Source organism: Perissodus microlepis, chromosome 19 (genome assembly GCF_051167445.1).
Source record: "Perissodus microlepis isolate ML-2025 ecotype Zambia chromosome 19, ASM5116744v1, whole genome shotgun sequence".
Lineage (NCBI taxonomy): Eukaryota > Metazoa > Chordata > Actinopteri > Cichliformes > Cichlidae > Perissodus > Perissodus microlepis.
The window spans coordinates 626,471-649,961 of NC_140479.1; the positions used below are offsets into that span (position 1 = coordinate 626,471).

General features: G+C 43.1%; 2 long non-coding RNA genes and 2 pseudogenes across 2 annotated transcripts; 3 read left to right on the forward strand and 1 right to left on the reverse strand.

Moving 5' to 3' along the window:
* Positions 1-5,292: 5,292 nt before the first annotated feature.
* LOC146365137 (uncharacterized) lies at positions 5,293-15,803 on the reverse strand. Its single transcript, XR_014798681.1, has 2 exons — positions 15,710-15,803; positions 5,293-6,001 (listed from the first exon to the last, which is right to left on the reverse strand). It is a non-coding gene; the product is annotated as an uncharacterized LOC146365137 (long non-coding RNA).
* LOC146365138 (GTPase IMAP family member 9-like) lies at positions 6,939-8,685 on the forward strand (annotated as a pseudogene).
* Positions 8,704-10,569, forward strand: LOC146365139 (GTPase IMAP family member 9 pseudogene; annotated as a pseudogene).
* Positions 11,698-13,152, forward strand: LOC146365140 (uncharacterized). The gene is made up of 3 exons (XR_014798688.1): positions 11,698-11,970; positions 12,139-12,202; positions 12,599-13,152. It is a non-coding gene; the product is annotated as an uncharacterized LOC146365140 (long non-coding RNA).
* Positions 15,804-23,491: the final 7,688 nt, after the last annotated feature.

Below are 23,491 nucleotides of genomic sequence, written 5' to 3' on the forward strand. Positions count from 1 at the left end.
ATGTTTCCGAGTGCTACATAATTGTGACAGAATAGGGTTATGAGAGACACACTGGAATTTGGGAGGAAATCTAGGAATTCGCCATTAACCATATTCAAATCTGCCCTCATAATTACAGAAGCAGTTTGGTAGTAGCCTACGATTATCAATAGCAACAAAGATGTCAGAGAAAAACTGTCTATTTTGAGATGGGTTATTAAATTCATATACACTGATTAGGAAGTTATAACAATCTCAACTGTGTGATGTCTCTTTAAGACAACCCAAGTTAATGTTTAGTGATGTCACAAGTATGTGCTACTGCCCTCTGTAGAGTGTGGGAGAAACGTGCTTACACATGGACACATGGACTGAGATGGACCTCGTATTTTCAGCTCCCAAACTCAAAGTAATGTTACAGGTTGTATGACACTGCTTGCTTCATGTAAGACAGCAGCTGTTCAACCGGGCCTTTGTAAGGTTGGTGAAGAGTGTGTTTATTAAAAGACGAACACTGTGGAATTTCCAGTACCAGTGTGGTCATGAGTGTCCTGCTGAGTGTTTCTGCGGCCTCCTCTCAACCACTTAATACAACCCACGTTACAAATTAGTAATGTTTATCCTTGTTTATAACACAAATTACCCAGTGGTCACTGTTGTCATGTTTCGCTGTGTGGCAGGCAGGAGAAAGGACCCACGTACAGGACTCGAACATGGAAATGTAACTTAAAATGGTAGCTTTATTGCTGGGAAAAACACTCCATTAAATAAACACGTGAAAAGCAAACCAACACCCTGAACATGGAAACTAAGAATTAACACTGGAAAACTAGGAACTTGCTCAGGAAGTTACTGAAGCAAAAGTAGTTCGGCGAGGCCATGAAACTCAGGTCTGACTCAAAGCGATTCTAGCAAACCATCAGACAATTCAGAAGGGGAATATAGTGCATTATTTACACAGTGGGTAGTGGCAGTTGGGGTAATACTGATTATAACTGGGGATATAGACAGGCGGTGGAAGGAATACTTTGAGGACCTCCTTAATACCACTGACAAAGAAGAGTCTGGGGACAGCTCATTTTCTTTTCCTTTCAGGAATCAACTTAGCTGTGTGTAGCTTCTGGCTGAGCTTGCTGCTGTGTCCTGCTGATCTATGACAGGGCAGGACCAGCCCCACACAAGGAATACGTTATTCAAACTTGTCAGCTTCATTTTCTCATGCTGGGGATTTTTTCTTATTTGATCAATACTTGATTGTAATCTAAATCTAAGAAACACACTGAACTGAAAGAAATCCACTTGTGAATATCTTTACAGTTTAATATTGGAACAAGCTGTCATACAAGAACAGAAACATGCTTCATTAGAATTCTTTGAATCCGAACTGTTTCCAAAAGGGTTTGTATAAAATTACAAAAAGGTCTGAACACCCCCTCAGACCCTCTGCCAGGGTTATACTTATTGCTTTCCAATTAGCATAAGCATTATTTATTTTTAGGTTCAGAATTTCTAACAGTAGTTATTATGGTCCGTGAAAAATATGCTGTAAACATACACGGCAGACCCAGTGGCATTTTGATGCTTTTTATTAAAGCTTTGACGGTTGCTGTCCACAATACTCACAGAGCTGCAGCTCTCCCGCTGCCCGCTCAACACTATCACAACAACAACCCAACCACAGGACCCAGTACAATATTTAATTCGGCGGGGCGTGATTGCGGATGCCGTGCAGGTGCGTCTGCCTCCTCTGCACGGCACCGCAGGCCACGCCCCGCCACATATGTCTTTTCTTTTTAAACTAAGCCTCCTGATAATGATGCTAATTAAAGTACTAATGTAGTAGCAGCTGTCTGATTTTACAAAGAAAGATAAACCTATACTATGGGAAAAATATGAAGCGACTAAATGGGTTGCTTGATAGGACCAGATTTTACAATCCCTAAAATAATTAGCACAAGTCTTGAATGGGTTGGGGGGGGGGGGGGGGGGGGGGGGGGGGGGGGGTGAGGTAACATAACATAAGCAGCATGGAAAGTGATAGCAAAACAGCATCTGCAGACTGTTCAAGTTTCTTTTAAGTAGGGATGGGTATCGAAAACCGGTTCTTGTTGAGAACCGGTTCCCACTGTTTCAATTCCTTGGAATTGTTTGCCATTTTTGCAAACGATTCCCTTATCGATTCCAGTTGCCCCGAATGACATCACTACGTTGCGGAGCGTCATTTACCTGGCAGGAAACATGGCGGCTCAAACGCTAAAAAGTTTGGTCATACTTTACGAGAACAACAGGGCAACTTGCAATACTTGCAAAGTAGATATTTCATTTAAGGGAGGAAACACTACGAATATGCAAAAGCATTTGCTCACAAAACACGCGATGACCTTAAATGAATGTCGTGATTTTAATTCCGCTCCGGACTCGTGAATCTCAACCCAGCAGCAGCGGTAACGTTTGTACGTCCTCTCCCGTTAATGCAGCAGGTAAATAATCAACTAACAGTGCATATTATGTTAGCGCGATCTGCCTTATTACAAACCTGCCATTACTGTGCATTTAGGTGACCATGATGAGACAGACAGAGTCTGGCTGGTGCTTCCTGGCAGTTGTCGCTGCAGTCTACCGGTAGCGTCTCCTTTCAGGCCAGGATAGACGAATGTCACCGAGCAGTGACTAAGTTTGTGGTAAAAGGCTTGCACCCATTTGCCACAGCAGATGCCCTCAAATTTTCGGTAAGGGAATGTGTTTAATTGTAGGCAGGGACATTACTGGATATTCTTGTGTAATTGCTACAGAATAATTTATGTTATACTTTGTTATTGCTACAGAAGAATATTTATTTTATTATTTTACATTTACAATTTTTTTCCCCGGGGACCCTGTGACACCCCATTGAAGAGCCATAGGCTGGATCTCTTAAGGATCTCTTAATATCTCACTGTTGGGTTTGTAAGGCCATGCTACTCCTAAATTTCTATCTTGTTCAAAGAGAAGATATAAAACAAAGTTCTAAGCTAATCGACCTTAGTGTTCTCCTTTTTTTTAAAAGAATCGTTAAACAGAATCGAAAATGGAATCGGAATCGTGAAAATCTTATCAATACCCATCCCTACTTTTAAGTGTTCTTTATTTTCTAGCGTCGCCTTTCAACAAATGTTTCACAAAACATAAGAACCTGACAGTCAAAATCTCACCTGCTTTATACAGAATTCCATTCACATCTGAACCTCATTAACCTCTACCATCGAGAATATAGGGTAGGCTAAATAACACAGTCTAGACAAAGAAACAGGAATAAAATCATTTTTCCACTTAACAAACTCATTTACCCAACTAAACGGTGTGAAAAGTCAATCTCTTCACTTAATCTGACTCGTGAGGTTATTTTAAGTGAAATAAACAATTTTACACAAAAGAAACAGCCCTTCATTTGGTTACACCCAATTGATATGATCAGTGACATCATATCCTATAAAATCAGGAAGTACTGGGGCGGCCATTCCCATATACCTGTTTCACATATAGGACCTGCACCAAGGAACACACAATGGTAAGTATAACCAAACTACATAAACAAATGAAAGAGTCAAATCAACTAATGATGAAGTGACATTTCGCTTTAAGAACATTTGCAGAGATGTAATGAATAAATGGTAAATGGCCTGTATTTGTATAGCGCTTTATTTAGTCCCTAAGGACCCCAAAGCGCTTTACACTACATTCAGTCATTCACCCATTCACACACACATTCACACACTGGTGATGGCAGCTACATTGTAGCCACAGCTGCCCTGGGGCGCACTGACAGAGGCGAGGCTGCCGGACACTGGCGCCACTGGGCCCTCTGACCACCACCAGTAGGCAACAGGTGAAGTGTCTTGCCCAAGGACACAACGACCGAGACTGTCGGAGCCGGAGCTCGAACTGGCAACCTTCCGATTACAAGACGAACTGCCAACTCTTGAGCCACTATCGCCTCATTAAATAGACAATGCTACCACAAACAGACCCGGGATAGTATGTAGAGCCAAGGTTACATGTGCAGTGTCTACATTAAAGCTAGAGATGTGCGGATTGATACTGAAATATCGATTCCTCCGATACCAGTCATTTATGTTGTAGAATCGATTCTCACATTAAAATATTGATATTTTAGTAATTTAGGGTAAATTTGTAGTTTATCATTAACAGGACTTACTTACTTAGACTTAGATCCTCCCATGCCTTATGTGGCATATCGGGCGGCAAACGAACGCCACCAGGCTCGATCTTGTGCGCGGGCTTCAGCTTCTTCCAATGATATATTCGATGTCTTTAGGTCTTGATGGAATGACCTTCGCCAGGTGTTGCGGGGATGTCCTCGTGGTCTTTTAATGCCCAGGGGTTGCCAGTACATCGCTGTTTTTGGAATCCATGCATCATCCATGCGGAGGATATGGCCGGCCAGTCGGAGTCTTTGGCATGCAACGATGTTGTGAAGTTTGACTGTGCCACTCCTTCGCAGGACCTCCTCGTTGGTGATGTGATCGGTGTAGCGGATCTTCAGAATCCGGCGAAGACATCGCTGCTGGAAGACGTCGAGCTTGGTGTTGATGCAGGCCGATACCTTCCAAGTCTCGCTGGCATTTGGGATCACGATCGAATTAAGCACGCGGAGTTTGATCTTGAGGGAGATGGTTGGGGAGGACCAGATCTTATTCATCCTCCGAAATACCGCAGCTGCCTTTCCAGTGCGGCACTTGACATCCACCTCCGTGTCGCCGTCATGGGAAATCGCGCTACCGAGGTAGGTTCTCCACTTCTTCTAGCAGCTGTGTCCCGATGTAGATCCCCCGTCGTGGGTCCATGGAGCTGACGTGCATGATCTTCGACTTTTCAGAGCTGATCCTCAGGCCAGTTCCATTAACGGGAACACAATGGAAAGAAACTATATCATTCGGATTGTCTACATAGGAAGGAATTACTTCCTCTTCCGCCTTTCATAGTCATGTGCGAAATACGGCTGTATAAATGTGTTGCAGCCCCTTGGCATGCACACTCACAACAATGGCTGCGCGTACATGGAGTCATGTGCGGACGTATTTTACATCCACAAACAGCCGAGGCGTGGTTTGCGATACATGTGGCAAAAAAGTGAGGTGTTGTGGCAGCTCCACTAACCTTGTCAAACACCTCAGAGTAAATCATATCACAGAATATGATGAGCATATGTTGAGGCAAACTGAAGAGGAGGAGAGGAGAGGGACAGGTGCTGCTAGGGCAAGACAGACGTCTCTCACGGAGTCCTTTAGTGCCGCAGGCAGGCAACGTGTTCAATAAGCGCACAACTTCAGTTTTTTTATTTCTATATGATGAATTCTGCATTATTAAGTGATAAGAACAATTAATCGAATGTCCTGTAATCATTATGACTCTATAATTTGAGATACAATAAAAGATACAATAAATAAAATACGTTTTTGTACAAAGTATCAGTATCGGATCAGTATCGTCGATACCACCCTGAATTTTACTTGGTGTCGGATCGGAAAGGAAATCAGTGGTATCGCACATCACTAATTAAAGCATTATTATTGACTATAAGATAACAGAACACAAAATAACAATATATGCAAGTGACAAATGGCATTCAGTCCAGCCACTTTGTCACAGGGTGGGTGAAGCAAGTTTTTTTAACTGACCTTAGGTGTTTTCAGTAATGTAATTCTTCAGTTAGTTGAAGACTAATGTGAACCACCATTTGTCACGAATACGAAACATCATCAGTTGTGCACCCCCAACTCATTGGGTGTTTCAGCTGTTTATCACAATACACCCTCATTTACAGAGTATTTTCCAAAAGGTCTTTGGGATCATCAAGATGTTTTCTTCCAGGCACATTCTTTTGGTGGAGTCATGAACACTGACTTCAACTGAGGCAAATGTTCTGGGATCTTTTGTGACTTCTTGGATGAGTGATCACTGCACTCTTGGTCAGCTGGACATCCCTGGGAAGCTTCACCACGGTTCCATGTTTTCGCCATTTCTGGAAAGGGGAGCAATCACTTTTTACACAGGGCTTGAGCACTCTGATTGAATACTAGAGAGGCCTTTTTCCCATGAAATCTGTTTAAATCCCCCAAAACATTTCTTTAGAATCTTTTTGTTTATTTTGGCATTATCAAAGACAAGAGATAAGCATTCAAATCCAATGTAATGTCCTCTGCCTCTAACGCCTTGCTAGAGTCGACATTCAGACTAAACTCCTCTTCAAAATGACCACGCAGACAAGAGGGTTTGACTTCACTCCCTTTTCTTAGGCCAGTTGAAGTAGGGTAAAACTGAGAAACAACATGAAATGCTCTTAGAAATCATAGACGAGGACAAATACACAATAACAGTACAAATGACTTGTTTAGCCAAAAGCGTTAGCGAATCCTCTCTTTACAAACATTTCTATTAAGTAAACACTGCAATCACATTTCTTCAAGTAGATTTGTTCATTAGTAAGGATGGAACAGAATTACATACCGACAATGCCCTTAAAGACCATCTTAAGGGAGACAATTGTCACTACAGCAGAGAACAGGAGAAGTCTTTTCCCCAAACAATAGCATGCACTTTCTGATGACATCATAGAACAGAGACAGATTTGCGCATGTTACACCAGGTCATGCCAGAAGGGGGCACTAAAGAGTAACTTTCTCAGGGAAAATCTATTTAAACAGAACACGGTTACATGGTGACAGAACATCCAATATTAACTGAAACTGAGAATCTCTGAGCTGTTTCACCTGTTGGATGTCAGAATTTCCTTATCAGTTCTCTTATTGATTCTTATTAGGTTCTCACTGGTTCAGCTTTAAGAGTTACCACCATCTCTAAGCAGCATATGAAAGACGTTTTTTGCATTTTGCGTGTGCACGCCACCCTGAACAACAAAGCACTGTATGATGAACAGTGTGTTTCTGTCCAACAGGGTACAAAGGTGCCATGGATTCAGATGAAAGGAGGATTGTTCTTGTGGGGAAGACGGGAGTGGGGAAGAGTGCAGCAGGAAACACAATCCTGGGGAGAGAGGCCTTTGAATCAGAACTGTCACCATCCTCTCTGACATCTGAATGCCATAAAGCAAAGGGGAATGTTGACGGTCGAAAGGTAGCTGTCAATGATACTCCAGGCCTTTTTGACACGAATTTTACTCAAGAAGAAGTATTGAATAGGATCAAGATGTGCATCTCTCTGTCTGCCCCTGGTCCTCATGCCTTCCTTGTGGTTCTTCAGCTGGGCAGGTTCACCCAGGAAGAGAAAGATACTGTTCAGATGATCCAGACCACCTTTGGTGAAGATGCAGCAAAATACACAATGGTGTTATTTACACATGGAGACCAGTTAAAGAAGCAAACCATTGAAAACTTTATTTCAGAAAGTCCTGATTGGAGGTGTGCTTGGAATTGCAGGCGGTCCAATAGGTTTGGCAGTTGGAATTGCTGCTGGAGCAGCTGTTGGAGCTACAGTTGGTGCTTTAGCAGTGAGAGTCTCAGATTGCTGCCACATACAATGAAGATTTTGGAGGATTAAATTATTCCCCAGAAAAACTTTGGCAGTTTTGGTCAACTGCATCTCAAGAAACATTTTTGCACAAATAAAGAATACGACTTTCCTAATCACTTTTTAATACTTAGAGAAATAATTTGAACATGTACAAGTGAGAGATACTCACCTGTTAATAACTTCACTATTATTTGTAAATGATTACAATCACTAATGGAATATCAGTATCTATATAAATTCTGTTCTGGGGATCTTTTGTATCTTTTTTGTCAGACTGGATTGAAAAAGTGTCATTCTAAGCAGTGTTGGTCAAGTTACTTGAAAAAAGTAATTGGATTACGCGTTACTGCGCATCTCTGATTCTAAGCTTGTTCAAGCACAAACATGAAACCAGCCAGTCATGCTGGTACAATATTCCATAACCTTGGACATGTGAGCTCTAGGAGAGATGTAGCTATCTATGTGAAATCTCTATACCAGCGGTCCCCAACCCCCGGGCCACGGACTGGTACCGGTCCGTGAGTCATTTGGTACCGGGCCGCGAGAGTTGAGACTTGGGTGTGAAATGTATGGTTTTCAGGGTTTTTATTGATTTTTAGCGTTATTTTGTTATCGTTTTTTTCATTAACTCGGTTTTCCTGGGTCTTTTCACGTGTGTTATGAATAAATCTTCTTTTTTCGGTACCGGTACTAGTTTTATTTTGTTTGTATTTATCCGCGACTCCCTAAAGGCCGGTCCGTGAAAATATTGTCGGGCACAAACCGGTCCGTGGCGCAAAAAAGGTTGGGGACCGCTGCTCTATACTATTCTCTCTAATATTCTGGGGATTTTGCCTTGCTGTTGGTCAACAGTGGACTTGCACATTCAACTCAAAGTTCTTGATTAACTCTAATTAATTCTTTTGATGCTGGTGTTTGAAATGGAAGAAACTCATTTATTTTGAAATATGTGTCACCATTTAAATGACCTGAACCCAATTCAAAAATGTTCAGTGTTCATCTTTTGGATATGGATATATCGATATATGGTTGTTGGGTTTTGGCTATCGGTGATTGCCTTAGAGCAGGGGTCTAGTAAGGAAAAAAGATTTGCACTCACTTTTGCAGTTTTGTGTTATACAATATTTACAATATTTAAAATTTAAAAAAATTTAAAAAACATTTTCATAAATATTTGTCAGTGTATTTTTTGTTTTGTTTTTTTGTACTTCTCGAACACTTGAGTGGCCCTCCAATCAGATGACAGTGCTAGCAGTGGCCCCCAGCTCATTTGAGTTTCAGACCCCTGCCCTAGAGTGACTGTCTGCTCAACCTGGTATATAGGTGTATAGACATGTTTGTCTGGCAGTCTCTCTAAGGACTTCAACAGTAAAATCAAGGCTTGAACCTCACACAGACCTTTGAAGGGTTGTAAACACACACACACACACACACACACGTTTTAAAGAAATTGTAAGTCAGCATGTTCTTGTAGGGTGAAAACAAAACCTTTTAAATTAAGTTGCTTACATTTTTTATTAGGGTTTTTGTATTTAAAGTTTCTTTTTTTCCATCTGGGTGTTCCAAATAGGTAAAAATACGATTTAAAAAAAGGGTCAGTAACGTAACCCTAGATTTGTTGCGGGTGGCCTGGTAGATAGAGGTTAAATTAAAAATGCTTATTTGCTAATGAGGGTTGGCACCAATTTATGCACTCATATTTTATTAGTTTATGGAGATTGTTTTTTCAGTCTCTTAGAATTCTGCTTTAATATTGGGTGCTTGACAGTCTGGAAAGGCCAGCTTTTATCTTACACTGTGATGGTGAGCAAATAATTTGTACACTGTACACAATCTACACTAAAGTTCAATATTTTATACAATGACGGCAGAAAAACAAAAAAAACTGAAAAAGAAAAAAGATGTTCCTATGTTTTATGTCTGCAGGTTCTAGGAAGCAGAAGAAGAGTGATGAACTACGAATTATTTTGGTGGGAAAAACAGGAGGAGGGAAGAGTGCAACAGGAAACAGCATCTTAGGAAGAAAGGCTTTTCAGTCTGAACTGTCCCCATTGTCCTGGACATCTGAGTGCAAGAGAGCTCAGGGAGATGTGCAAGGTCGAAAGGTGACCATCATTGACACTCCTGGGGTATTTGACAATAATGTGACTGAAGAAGAAGTGTTAAAAAAATTAAAATATCTATTTCTCTGTCTGCTTCTGGCCCTCATGCCTTCCTGATGGTCCTAAAGCTTGGTAGGTTCACACAAGAAGAGGAAGACACTGTGAAGATGATTCAAAGTACTTTTGGTAAAGAGGCAGCCAAATACTCGCTAGTTCTGTTCACACATGGAGACAAACTAAAGAAACAAACTATTGAAAATTTCATCTCAAAAAATGAACGACTTCAAGAGCTCATTGAGGGTGTCTATGGCAGATATCATGTCTTCAATAACGAAGCAGAAGACTCAGAACAAATCAGGCAGCTTCTGGAGAAAATTGACAGAATGACTGTGGAGAATTGTGGGGGTCACTACACAGTAAACATGTTGAAAAAGGCAAAGAAGGCCTCAAAGAAAGAGAAACAGAGACTTGCAAAGGAACGAAAGGATGAAGAGCAACAGAGAAAGAACAACCTAAAGACTGAAGTCAAAAGAGAAATGAATTTAACAGGACAGTCAGTGAAGCATGCAACATGTCTGTTGCAGTAAGAAATTCTAACTTCATAGAAGCAAAAAACTATTGCCTAGTTTAATGTATTACTTTTATTATGCTTTTTGGCTGTAGACTATGTTGTTAACTTGTTTTAGTCAGAGCCAACTTTGCTTAACAAAGCATTATCTATATTGCCAAAAGTATTAGCTCATCTGCCTTACCACACATATAAATGTGAGTGACATTTTATTTTTAATTCATTAAAATATGATTTAATATGTAGGTTTAATGTGATGTCAGCCCACCCTTTGCAGCTACAACAGGATTAGTTCTTCTGGAAAGGCTTTCCACAAGGTTTAGGAGTGTGTTTATCTGAATTTTTGACCAGAAGCGCACTTTTCACGGTCTTCCTCACCAAACTCATGTCTTTATGCACTGTAAAATGTAATATTGTGTTTAATTAAAAATATTAAATAGGCTGAACTCAATTTTTATCAATTTGTTATTAGAACTCAATTTAAATAAGTTACAAGTACTTTTTATGCAAAAACGCTGATAAACTCAATTTATTTGAGTTGTCTTAACTTAGAAAAACTAAATAAGCTGGAAGTTTTGCTTCTCAGTGCGGAAGGATGAAAGATGTGTTTTGAAAATGCCACGTGACTACCGTCCTCCTCCCTCTCGGATCAGTCCGCATGTTCATGGTGCATTTGTTATGGAATATGTTGAGCAAACCTGGAGAAGCGTCAGCTCAAGAGATTATTGTCATTGCTGTGAATCTTTACCTGATACACTGACTTGGTGAGTAAATGTTTACTCTTATTCAAACTGATTTTGTGGCTTCTCTTAGTTTAGCAGCAGGTTTATAATCGTGCTAGCTAGTTAGTGTTAGCCTAGCGTTGCTGCTGCCGCTGGGCTCATGTTACTTAAAAATTAACACCACAGCCTTAAAAACCTTACATAAAACTATGTCTGTGAAATTTTCTGTTGATTGTTTGAAATAAAAAAGTGAGATAAGAGCCCAGACAAAATTCTTCGGGAGGTGCAGCCTTTAGGGGTGGGGTGGGGTGTGGGGGGTATTTTCAATCCATAGCCATAACTAACTAACTAACTAGCTAACTAACTAACTAATTATATATATCATGTTTAACCTGAGTAGCAAAAGACCGCAGGGGGTTGAAAACAATAAGCCAGGAGTTAGCTGTGCTCCTGGACTCTATCAAGCCTTGACCTCCCGTTCAGCTATCGCGCTGGTGGATAACAGAGCTCTCCGAAAATGTGGAAGCACTTTTGCAAATATGTGATATTTTGATGAATTAAGTAGATATTTCAGCTTTACACAGCTACATTCTCGCCTGAAAATATCTTAAAAGGTCATTTTGTGACCCAGAAAGGGTAGTCTGGGGAAAAGGAGGATCGCATTTGTCGCCGGTTGTCGGAACCTGTGCGTACTTGAGCGCGGCTAAAAAACTTATTACTTTTTCTGGGTCACAAAATAAACTTTTAAGATATTTTCAGGCGAGAATGTAGCTGTGTAAAGTTCAAGTATCTGCTCGATTTATCAAGACATCACATATTTGCAAAAATGCTCCGACGTTTTCGGAGACGTCCATTTTTTTCATGCTTTGTGGCAGCTTTTGAACATCTGTGGCATCTATTAATGTCAAATCTAGCCTTTATTTAACAACATAAGCAAACTCTATGTTACAATAATTGCACAGCCATGAAGGATCAAATCGGTTTCTGAAAAATGTTCTGTTTTTTCTCCCTCTGCTTGCCTCTTTGAGGCTCGGGACCAGCACTCCTGCTGTTGGACAGAAAGACATCAGTAAGTATTTTGGTTTTCCAATATATTAGCAACTGTCAGTGACATTTATATTAATCAGGCTGAACTTTAATCATACTTTAGATCAGCCTGTTTTACTTATTGTTTTATTTGTGCTTTGGTTTGGGGAAGTTGTTTCTGTACTGATCTTTTCCTGTCTTCTTTTATTAGACTTGAGATATGACTGCACGATGCTGTTGCTGGTGACTCCAGTTAATTCTACAAGACATGCTGTGTAAGTAAACAAACAACAACAGTTTGGTTTGCATTTCTAGAAAGATCACATCCCCCAAACTTAGTTTAGAGGGTCTACACTGTATATAGTGAAGTCTGCAAGTTTTCTAACAGCAACATTTGTTTTGTGCCCAAATCATTTTGCACATCATTAGAATGAAAGTTATTGGCCATGTTTGCATAGCCCTTTTTAAAATGATGCTTTCATGACATTATTGTCCGTTGGGTGGTGGTCAGGGCTATCCAGACTGACAATTGGGACATTGAATGTCACCCCTCCGGTGGGGAGGGAGCCTGAGATTGTGTAAATTTGAGTCTGTTTATACCAAATGCAGAAAAAATGTTTTAAGAAAGCAATTAAGTTCATGTTCCAAAAAATATGATTGTTTGCTTGCAGGACACCAGGAGAGATGAGTCCTCCGTCAGATGGTGTGGTCAGTGAAGATGGTCGCCTGCAGGTTCAAGCTCATTGCATCTCCAACCCACATCCACTGCCACTGTACTTAAGGGAAGTTAAAGACTTTCTTCTGCACCTACATTTGGATCACCTCGATCCATGACAGTCATTCAGGCAGTAATGCCTGGACTGGAAACAAGCCATCCTTAAAACATTACAACATTCCAGCTCCTGTGTTGGAATGAAAAACAAATGTGTTGTTTAAATCAGAGACTGCACTTGTGACAGAACAACAAATATTTTATTTTGATTATATAAGTAAAGTAAGTACAAAACAAACTTGTGGTAGGCCTAAACTTATTTTCAGAATAATTACATCTGAGACTTAGTTTCATTGTAAGATTATAACAGTGATGGCAATATAATTGTTTGTTGTTCAGCAGAACAGTGTCCAGTATGTTGGCTGTTATACTTTGTTGTGTTTGAAAATAAAAGTTGGGCTGATTTTAACATCATTACAAAAAGTGTTGTTAATTATTTTTAATCATATTCAGGTTACCACAAATAGTTTTTGCATTTAGTTGAACTTGAAATGTTTGTCAGTAGGTAAACAATTAGTATTGTACAGTCAGAAATATCAAGTTATTCTTAATACTGCAGACTTGCACTGTATAAGTTGTCCTAACAGTCATCTTAAGTAAGCTTTAATTTTTTTGAGTTCTGGGAACTAACAAGGCTGTACAGTGTACTCAAAATAAATAAGTTGTTCTAATTTAGTCATTTTTAGCTAAGCTTTTCTCAATTTTTTTGAGGCAACGAGTTTCCTCAATTTTTTGGAGTTCTGGGAACTAATTAGATTTTACAGTGTGGACCTTGCTTTGTGCACTGGTAAAGAGGCAAACTGCAAACTGTTTACACAATGCTTGGAGCATAAAATTGTCCAAAATGTCTTCGTATGTTGAAGCTTTAAAAGCTTTTTTCACTGGAACTAACTCCTGAAAAATAACTCTACACATAACTCCCCAACAATAAAACTACACTTGGCACTGTGCAGTCAGACAAGTACCATTTTCCTGGCAATGACCAAACCTAGACTCGTCCTTTGGATTGCCAGACACAGAAGTGTGATCGTGACTCTAGAGAACACATCTCCACTCCTCTAGAGTACAGCGGTGGCATGCTTTAGACCACTGCATCTGACACTTTGCATTATGCTGGGTCATGTATGGTATGGATGCAGCTGCTGCCAAGGAAATCCATTGCTTGAGGCTCTCTACACACTGTTCTTGAGCTAATCTGAAGGCCACATGGAGTTTGGAAGTCTGTAGCAATTGATTCTGCAGAAAGTTGGTGACTTATGTGCACTAGACCCCCACTTTGTGATCTGTTTGTTATAATATTATATACTATATATATTAATGTTATAAAATTTGTTATAATATTACTAACTAGGGCTGCCACGATTAGTCGACTAGTCACGATTACGTCGACTATCAAAATCGTCGACGACTGATTTAATAGTCGACGCGTCGTTTGAAGCTTTGTAAGATCCTGAAAGACGCAAGAATAAGTAGTAGGATTTAAGAGTGTAATAACGGACTGAAACAGAAGATGGCAGCACTGCATGTACAAGGACGCCAGCTGCCGTTAAACCCCGAAGAAGAAGAAGCTGTGTCCCAGAATTCATAGCGCAGCCCAGCTCAGTTTCCAACAATGGCGGCAGCTAGTTAGTTTTAATATTACTCTTATTATTCTTTCTGGGTCACAAAATAAACGTTTAACATATTTTCAGGCGAGAATGTAGCTGTGTAAACCTCAAATATCTGCTCAGTTTATCAAGACACCACATATTTTCAAAAGCGCTCCGACGTTTTCGGAGACGTCTGTTACCCACTAGCTCGATAGCTAGCCGGGGCAAGGCTCACTAGAGCCGTGAGAACACCGGACTCCCGGCAAATCGTTTTCAAACCCACCGCCGTCTTTCGCTACTCAGGTTAAATATATATGAGTCACTTAGATAACTTAAAAATGTTATTGTTTGGCTTTTTTTTGTATTTTATTTGTTCCTGAGTAAATCGGTTTGGCTGAGATTAAAGTTATAGTTTTTACACAGATGAATAAACGTCAAGCAGACAGCTGATTATCAGAAGTGTGAGATGCTGGAGAATATACTCCGGTGTCCTGTTATATTTTAGATAGCAAGGAGTGAATTAAACTTCACCGAAACAATCTGCAAATTTCATTAAAATTTAATAAACTATCATCTTGTCTTTATTTTTAGTTAGCACATACCTTAAACACTTAAAGCTGTAAGCTAATGATAGTTATATAAGAGCAGATGCATGCTTGTGCAGTAAGCTGTACATTTTACGTCCAATGGATGATGATCTGATTAGTCGACTAATCACAAAAATAATCGGTGACTAGTCGACTATCAAAATAATCGTTTGTGGCAGCCCTATTACTAACACATGACTGTGGAATATTTAGTTGTCATGGTCTGGGTGAGTGCTGGGATTTTCCACTGGAGCGTGGTCACCACCCCTGGGCGGAGTCACCCTGCACTGGCATTACTACACACCTGCGAGCAACTGAGCTGCCGGCATTTAAGACCAGCATTCACCATTACTTGCCGCCAAGTGATCTGCTAACCTCAGTTAGTGTCATCTGTCACAGGTCTTGTTAAATTTTAGAGGTCGTTATTCTGCCCTCATTAGGGTGGTTTCTAGCTTGACCGATAGCTAACAGGGCCACAATAAACATCCGGGAGTCAGCGGGTACGTGTAAGATGTTTACTGTCGAAACAATGTTAAACTGTGGTACAGAAACAAAAATAAAATATTACATTTCTGCTCTAATTGCATTTTCTTTACAATATCAAACATTAAGCCATGCACTACAATGTACATAACACATAAACACAAACACATCCAGACCCCTTCACTGGTTATTAGGCCCAGGCATTTAGCGATTAACTTAATGCTAACATTACATGGGAAATCCCATAGACGGGCTAACGTGTTAGCATCGCAGCCATTTCTCACACAAAACTCTAAACTGCTACGCAAAACTATCGCGGGAAAGCTTACACAACATATAGCAACTACTTACAGGCATGTGCTCTCTCAGGCTCAGCAAGAAAAAGTGAACAAAAAGTGGAACAGACAACAGTTTGGCTAAAAGACTGTTCTTCACTGGTGAGGCACTACGGCAAGCCTGCTGGTACAAAAAACACAGAACCAAATGATCATTTATGTGCGTATAATATTATTAATTTTATATTTTGAAAGCAATACAACAGAAATGTTTGATAGCTTTTGGATTTTGAAAGGCAGTATTATATTCTAGTTCTTTATTGTTTCTGGTCTTCTGATTATTGTGTTGTTTCTCTCTTTCTTCTTTTTTTTTTTTTTTTGCCTGTCCCATTTGGTTCTTTAGCCATCAGAATTGTTGTCTGAAGACCAACAGGATACCCAATGGATTTACTTTACCAAATGGATCATCACGGCCTTGCCGTATTGGTCCATTTGATCAACCTTTGTTGTTATTATTTATTTTATTTTATTTTCTTTTTCTTTTTTTTTCTTTTTTTTTTTTTTTGTGTCCCGTTTGGATCTTTAGCCATCAGAATTGTTGTCTTAAGGCCAAGAAAGATGCCAAGCGGATTTATTTTACCAAGTGGATCATCATGGCCTTGCCATATTGGTCCATTTGATTGACCTTTATTATAATTATGCATTTATTTTATTTTCGGTTGCTACAAACGGGACAGACGTGACTGGGGGATAGGACAGGGAGAAAGAATGAAAGAAAGAGAGGGAGAGAAAGAAAACCAAAGGGGAGAAGAGACGGTGAGAAGGGGGGGAAGAAAGGAAAAAAGAAACAAACAAACAAACAAAACGCCTGGATCACCTGTATGGAGAAAAAAAACAGAAGAGAAAGCAAACAACAAAGAGCAACATAATAAAAACAGCACCATCACAATAAACTAGCTAGCAGTAGATAACAGTAGATACTAAATAATAAACGATATTGTGCAGCACGCAAGATAGACAGCGCACAATGTGCTTTGAGGCAGCAGCCAAGAAAGGTGTAGTCCGCGTCTGTGAACACCCGTGTGTACACCTGTGTGCATACCTGTGTGGATCAGCATGCTTGTATTCCAAAGGTTTCTCCATGTAACGATCTGCTAGGGAGTGTGGGGAGCCATAGCCCCGTCCACCAGGGTATGAAGCAGGTATGGAGGAGATCCAGGCCCCAGATATCCAGAGGCCCCAGAGTACAAGGACCCGAGGAGGACCACCAAAGGGGGGGGGGGGAACCGTGCCACCCTCCTGGGAAGAGCTGAGTAGAGCCCCAAACGAGAGGTCACCCCGCAGCTACGGAGCAGAGGCCAGAGGGGGTTGCAGTGGCGTGCCCGCGGGCTCCGCCGGCAGCCAGCTGTGCCAGAGAGGACCGAGCTTCAGGCCCAGAGGCCAGAGGCCTGAGGGCATCCCACCCCCCGGAAGGAGCCCAGCCGGGCCACAGGCGCCCGGCCCCGCCAATCGGCCACCAGGAGTGAGCCGGTACATGCATGAGCGCCCAGCCCCAGATGACAAGGACCACCAACACACCAACGTCTAAGGGCATCAGCCACCGGCAGGGAGTGTGGTGAGGGGAGATAGGCCTCCGTACTTTAGAGGGCCTGAGATGTACCCAGAGAGGTTGAGTCTAAGACCCAACCTGACATATAGACACAGACAAACAGGCACACGCGGACACAGACGTGCATTCCCACCCCCATATGCACAACCAAATACTCGGCACTCACCCAACGTGTAGACAGACACAAATAGACACTGCACAGACAGTCGCACTCCCCAAACATACTCTATATCCCAGGTCCAGGTACCCCAGAGGGGCAAGCCGCACCTAGACCCAGGAGATGTAACCCTTCTCTCTGGGGTGGAGGCAAGCGGACCACCTCCTTATCTGCAGTAGCAGGGAGGCCCCGCATCCCAGACCCCAGTCTGACGGCCAGCACCTCCTCCCAGCCCCCCAGCCCTGACGGCTAACAGAACCGGGGTGAGTGAAGACCTCAAACCTCCCTACGCCCGCTCATATGTAATGTTGTTGTGTGCTGTTCTAAAGTGCATTTAAAACTCAGGAGAGCATGGTACTACCTTCCTCTCAGAGAGCAGCACGGCTCCTCCCGAAAACCCTCAGTGTCTAAATGCATTTAAAATTGAGGGTAGGGCACCAGCGCCAGAGGTGGGTTGGAGTACAACGACCATCCTCTGGATGCTGTAAAACGTGCCCACCCCCAAGGCCCTATATGTATGTGTTATGTGAGAGTGTGAGTAATGTGGATGTCTAGGTTGCAGAATAAAATTGAGGCACAGGCGGCCAGAAGGGGACAGAGGGGGAGTGCCTCCCCTGCACCCTGGTGACATACCTGCACCCCAAGCCCTGCGTGTGTGGGTGGGTGTGGTAGAGCGGGAATAGGGAGGCAGCTGAGGATGGGGAGGGAAGAAAGGGAGGGGCAAGCGGCCCCTCCCTGGGGCCAGCTCCCCCGCTGACCCCAGTAGGCACCCCCACGCTCTGGAACCCACCAGGGCAAGGAGGCCCAGGCCCATCCGGACCGGGGCCCGCAGCAGCAGCACTGCCCAGCCCCACAGAGTCCGGGGCAGCCCACCCGACTCCACCCCAGAGAAAACTGCACCCACCCCATCATCCAATCATCTCCCAAACTACACAAGACAATAGACACCCAGGTTGAGTTCATTCTCCCCCTCTCCTATATCTCTCCCCCCACCTGCAGAGTGAGCTCCTGTAGTGAGGAGACCACCTGCAAAGATGTAACAACCTCCCCACCAGTTAGAGAGCCCCCTAGTTGGGCCGATGCACCAGAGGTCCCCTGCACTGGGGCTGAGCCCCCCTGCACCCACCCGCCCACTGCTCTGGCGACACAACAGCCAGGACCCAAGCCCCCAAGGCCCGGCCAGCACCCCAGACCAGGGGGCGGAGCACCCCCAGACCCCCAAGCCTCCACGCCCGTCCCGGACCCTCCCAGGGGCAGCCAGGCTACCAGGCCAGTAACCAACGTCCGCCAGCACAGACCCTCCCCCATCTCCGCTGTACGCAGCCACAAGGAAAACACCATCCAAGAGCCCCAGAGCTTCTAACCAGGTCATGGCCACAGCCCCCAGGTTAGGCCCTCCAGGTAAACGTCCCTAGGGACTCCCCAGACGCCCTAAGGCCGTCCCTACCCCCACATCAACCACAATAGCGAAGGCAGGACCAAACCATGACCCCCCACCCCCACTAGGTGATGAAGCCGATCAAAGGAGCCCAAAGGGATTGATCAAATGTGATGGCAGAGGTTGTATCAAGACTAATGTGATCTATTAGATGGTTTTTATATTGGTTAGAATTAAGATTATTTTTATTTTTCCAGTTAATGAGGACCATTTTCTTGGCAATGCATAGGGCCGTAAAAACAACGTGGGCTGTGTTTATTTCTGCAGTGACCTCATCCAAGTTGCCCAGCAAGCATACTAAAGGGGAGGCTGGAATGTTACATTTCAGACACTTTGATAAGTCTTCACATATCTCACGCCAAAATTTCTGAACTGGTGGACAGAACCAAAGAGCGTGGATGTAATTGTCCGGTGTATTTGCTGTGCAGTGTGAGCAGTTGTTGGAAGGCGTATAGCCCATCTTGAACATCCTATGACCAGTATAGTGCACTCTGTGTAATATTTTGTATTGTATTAATTGCAAACTGGGATTTCTGATCCATTGAAAGGTTTTTAAGCATATCTGAGACCAAAGGTTTGGGTCTAAGTTGATTGATAAATCTGCTTCCCATTTTGCAATAGGAAGGGATATTGATTCATCTATTTTAGAAAGTGTTCTGTATATTTTAGACAATAATTTGGGGGGTTTTAGACTAAGAAATTGTACCACACTTGGTGGTGTTTGTAATTCAGCTTCACTGGGATTAAATTTCTTTTTTACTATGGATTTAATTTGTTGATATTCCAAAAATCGTTTCTTGTTGATCCCATATTGTATAACTAGTCTGTCAAACGAAATAAAGTCTGTTCCTTCCAATATATGTTCCAAGTATTTAATTCCTTTGCAACTCCAATCTGAAAAGTTTATCATATTATTGTTTTGTTATATGTCCGGGTTGTTCCAGATAGGTGTACGTTTGCATGGGATTAATGAAGACTCTGTCATTTTTAGAAACTCCCACCATGCTGTCAGAGAAGAGCTAATATTGATGCTTTTAAAGCATTCATGTCGTTTGATGTTTGAGCTGATAAATGGTAGGTCTGAAATTTCTAGGTTATTACATAGTGCCTGTTCTACATCTATCCAAGGTTCATCTAAGAAGGTGTGTTTAAACCATCTAGAGATGAACTGAAGCCTGTTGGCTAAAAAATAGTGATTAAAGTTAGGCAGATCTAATCCTCCTTTATTCTTGGTCCTTTGTAGTGTTTTTAAGCTGATACGTGGGGGTTTATCTTTCCAAAGGAATTTAGAAATGTACGAGTCTAGAGATCTGAACCAATCTTGTGATGGCTTATTTGGGATCATTGAAAATAAATAGTTTATTTTTGGCAAGATCATCATTTTTATAGCGGCGACCCTTCCCATGAGTGATATGGGTAAAGATTTCCATCTAGCCAGGTCGCCTTCTACTGTCTTTAAAAGTGGGATGTGGTTTAATTTAGTTAATTCTGAAAGTTTAGGAGAGACATTGATACCTAAATATTTTATATTTCCACATTGCAGTGGGGAAGGAGAAGAATTATGGAAGGAGCAATTAATCGGAAGAACTGTTGATTTCGACCAGTTAATTGAATAATCTGAGACACTTGAGAAGGAATTTATCAATGCAATTACCCCAGAGATATTGGTTTGTGAGTTTTGGAGAAAAAGTAACACATCATCTGCATAAAGGCTGATTTTATGTTCTATATTCTTACATTTTATGCCCTTAATTGTTGTAGCCTGTCTAATTGCTGCTGCTAATGGCTCAATAAAAATTGCAAACAGTGAAGGGGAGAGTGGGCATCCCTGTCTTTATTTTATTTTCAGTTGTTGCAGACGGGACAGACATGACTGAGGGATAGGAAAGGGAGAAAGAAAGATGAAGGAAAAGAAAAACAGAAGGGAAGAGGGACAGTGAGAAAGGGCACTTAAAAAGAGAAAGAAGAGAAAAAAAAATCTCCTGGATCACCTGTTGAGAGAAAAAGAAGAGAAAACAAGCAAAAAAAAAAACAGAGCAACATACTAAACACAACACCATCACGTTAATCTAGCTAAGTGTAAACAGCAGTAAATACTAAATATTGAATGTTGTTGTGTAGCAAGCAGGACCGACAGCGCACAATGTGCTTGGAAATAGCAGCCAATAAAGGTGTAGTTTATGTCTATGAACAGTGAACACCCGTGTGCACGCCTGTGTGGATCAGCGAGCTTGTATTCAAAAGGTTTCCCCATGTAATGTTCTGCTAGAGGCTGTAGAGAGCCATAGCCCCGTCCCCCAGGGCATGAAGCAGGAGGAGATCCAGGCTACAGACATCCAGAGGCCCCAGAGTGCGAGAGCCCGAGGAGGACCACCGGAGGGGCATCCGTGCCACCCTCCTGGGAAGAGCTGAGGAGAGCCCCAGATGAGGGGTCACCCAGTAGCCACGGAGCAGAAGCCAGAGGGGGCTGCAGTGGCATGCCCGCAGGCCCAGAGGCCGGAGGCCCGAGGGCCCCCTTTGCCCCGGGAGAGGCCTGACCGAGCAACAGGCACCAGGCCCCGCCAAGTAGTCACCGGGAGTGAGCTGGTACATACCTGAGCGCCCAGCCCCGGACACCAAGAACCACCAACGCACCGACCCCTGAGGGCATCAGTTACCGACAGGGAGTGTGGTGAGGGGAGATAGGCCTTTGGAGGTCCTGGGAGTTCCCAGAGAGGTGGAGTGTAAGACCCAACCTGACATATAAACACAGACAAACAGGCACACACAGACACAAACATGCATTCCCACCCTCATGCACACATATACAAATACTCAGCACTCACCCAACGTAGGGATAGACATACATGGACACTCTACACACAATCACACTCCCCAAACAAACTCTATACCCCAGGTCCAGGTACCCTCGCAACTGGAGGGGGAAATGGCACCTAGACCCAGGAGATGTTACCCTTTCCCCCGGGGTACAGGCAAGCAGACCGCCCCAGGCTCCGCAGCAACAGGGAGGCCCCGCATCCCAGATCCCAATCGGATGGCCAACACCTCCTCCCAGCCCCCCCGCCCCGATGGCCAGCAGAGAACAGGGGTGTGTGAAGACCCCAAACCTCCCTCCTCTCGCTCATGTGTAGTGTTGCTCCGTATTGTTCTAAGGTGCATTTAAAACACGGGAGAGCATGGTGCTGCTGCCAGAGAGCAGCAGGTGTCAGCACGGCCCCTCCCGAGAACCCTCAATGTCTACATGGATTTAAAATTGAGAGGTGGGCACCGGCGCCAGAGGTGGGGTTGAATACACAGACCGTCCACTGGACGCCGTTAACGTGCCCACCCTCAAGGCCCTATATGTATGTGTTATGAGAGTGTGAGTAATGTGGATGTCTAAGTTGTGGAATAAAATTGAGGCACAGGTGGCCAGAAGGGGACGGGGGGGGGGGATGCCTCCCCTGCACCCTGGTGACACACCCGCACCCCAAAGCCCTACTTGTGTGGGTGTGTTGGAGCGGGAAGAGGGAGGCAGCCGGGGATGGGGAGGAAAAGAAGGGAGGAGCAAGATGCCCCTCCCTGGGGCCAGCTCCCCCGCTGACCCCAGTAGGCACCCCCGTCCTTCGGCACCCACCAAGGCAAAGGAGCCCAGGCCCATCCAGATCGGGGCCTACTGCAGCAGGACCACCCAGCCCCACAGGACCCGGGGCAGCCCACCCGACCTCACCGCAGAGGAAACTGTACCCACCCTAACATTCAATCATCTCCCAGACTGCACAAGACAGTAGACACCCAGGTTAAGTTTATTCTCCACCTCTCCTATGACTCTTCCCCACCTGCAGTGTTGTTTCTTTCTTGCTTCCAGTTCTTTGTTTGATTTTTAGTTCTCTTTTTGTGTGTGGTCTGTCCCAGTCTCATTTCTATGTCTTTGTCATCAGCATCTCCTGTGGACTTCAGTCTCGTTTCTGTGTTTTGCTACCCTTTCTGACTCCCTAGTCTGGTTCCTGTGTGTGTCTCTGGCTGTTTGTCTTGATTCCCCATCAGTTATGTCTCCATGTCGGTTTACCTTTTGTCTATCAAGTTTGAGTGTCTTAGTCTTAGCCTTGTCTTGACAGGTCATTCTCGGTTAATTTGGGCAACTTCTCGTCTTCCTCGGTACCTGTACGCTGTGGTGTGCCTCAAGGATCTGTATTAGGCCCTATTCTCTTCTCACTATATCTGCTCCCTGTTGGAGCAATTTTTGAGAAGTATAATATTGCCTTTTATTGCTATGCTGATGATATACAGATTTATTTTGAGATTACTGACGATCTTGCTATGTCTTTTCACTATTTTCGAGAATGCATGCGTGAGGTTAAAGATTGTTTCAAGAGTAACTCTCTTGTCCTGAACGAAAAGAAAAAAGAGATCGTGGTGTTCGATAGTAAAATCCCCCGCGACCAATTGTGTGCTGCTCTGATGCTTTTTGCTAGCTCCCCTTCTGATTATGCCAGTAATTTGGGCATATTACTGGATAGCTCGTTTAAATTTGACAAGCAAGTGCCTGCCGTAGTGAGGTCTAGTTTTAATCAGCGGCGCCTCATTTCTAAGGCTAAGTGCTATATTCCGCATAATGACCTGGAAAAACTTCACACATTCGTGACTTCCAGGTTGGACTACTGCAACATTGGCC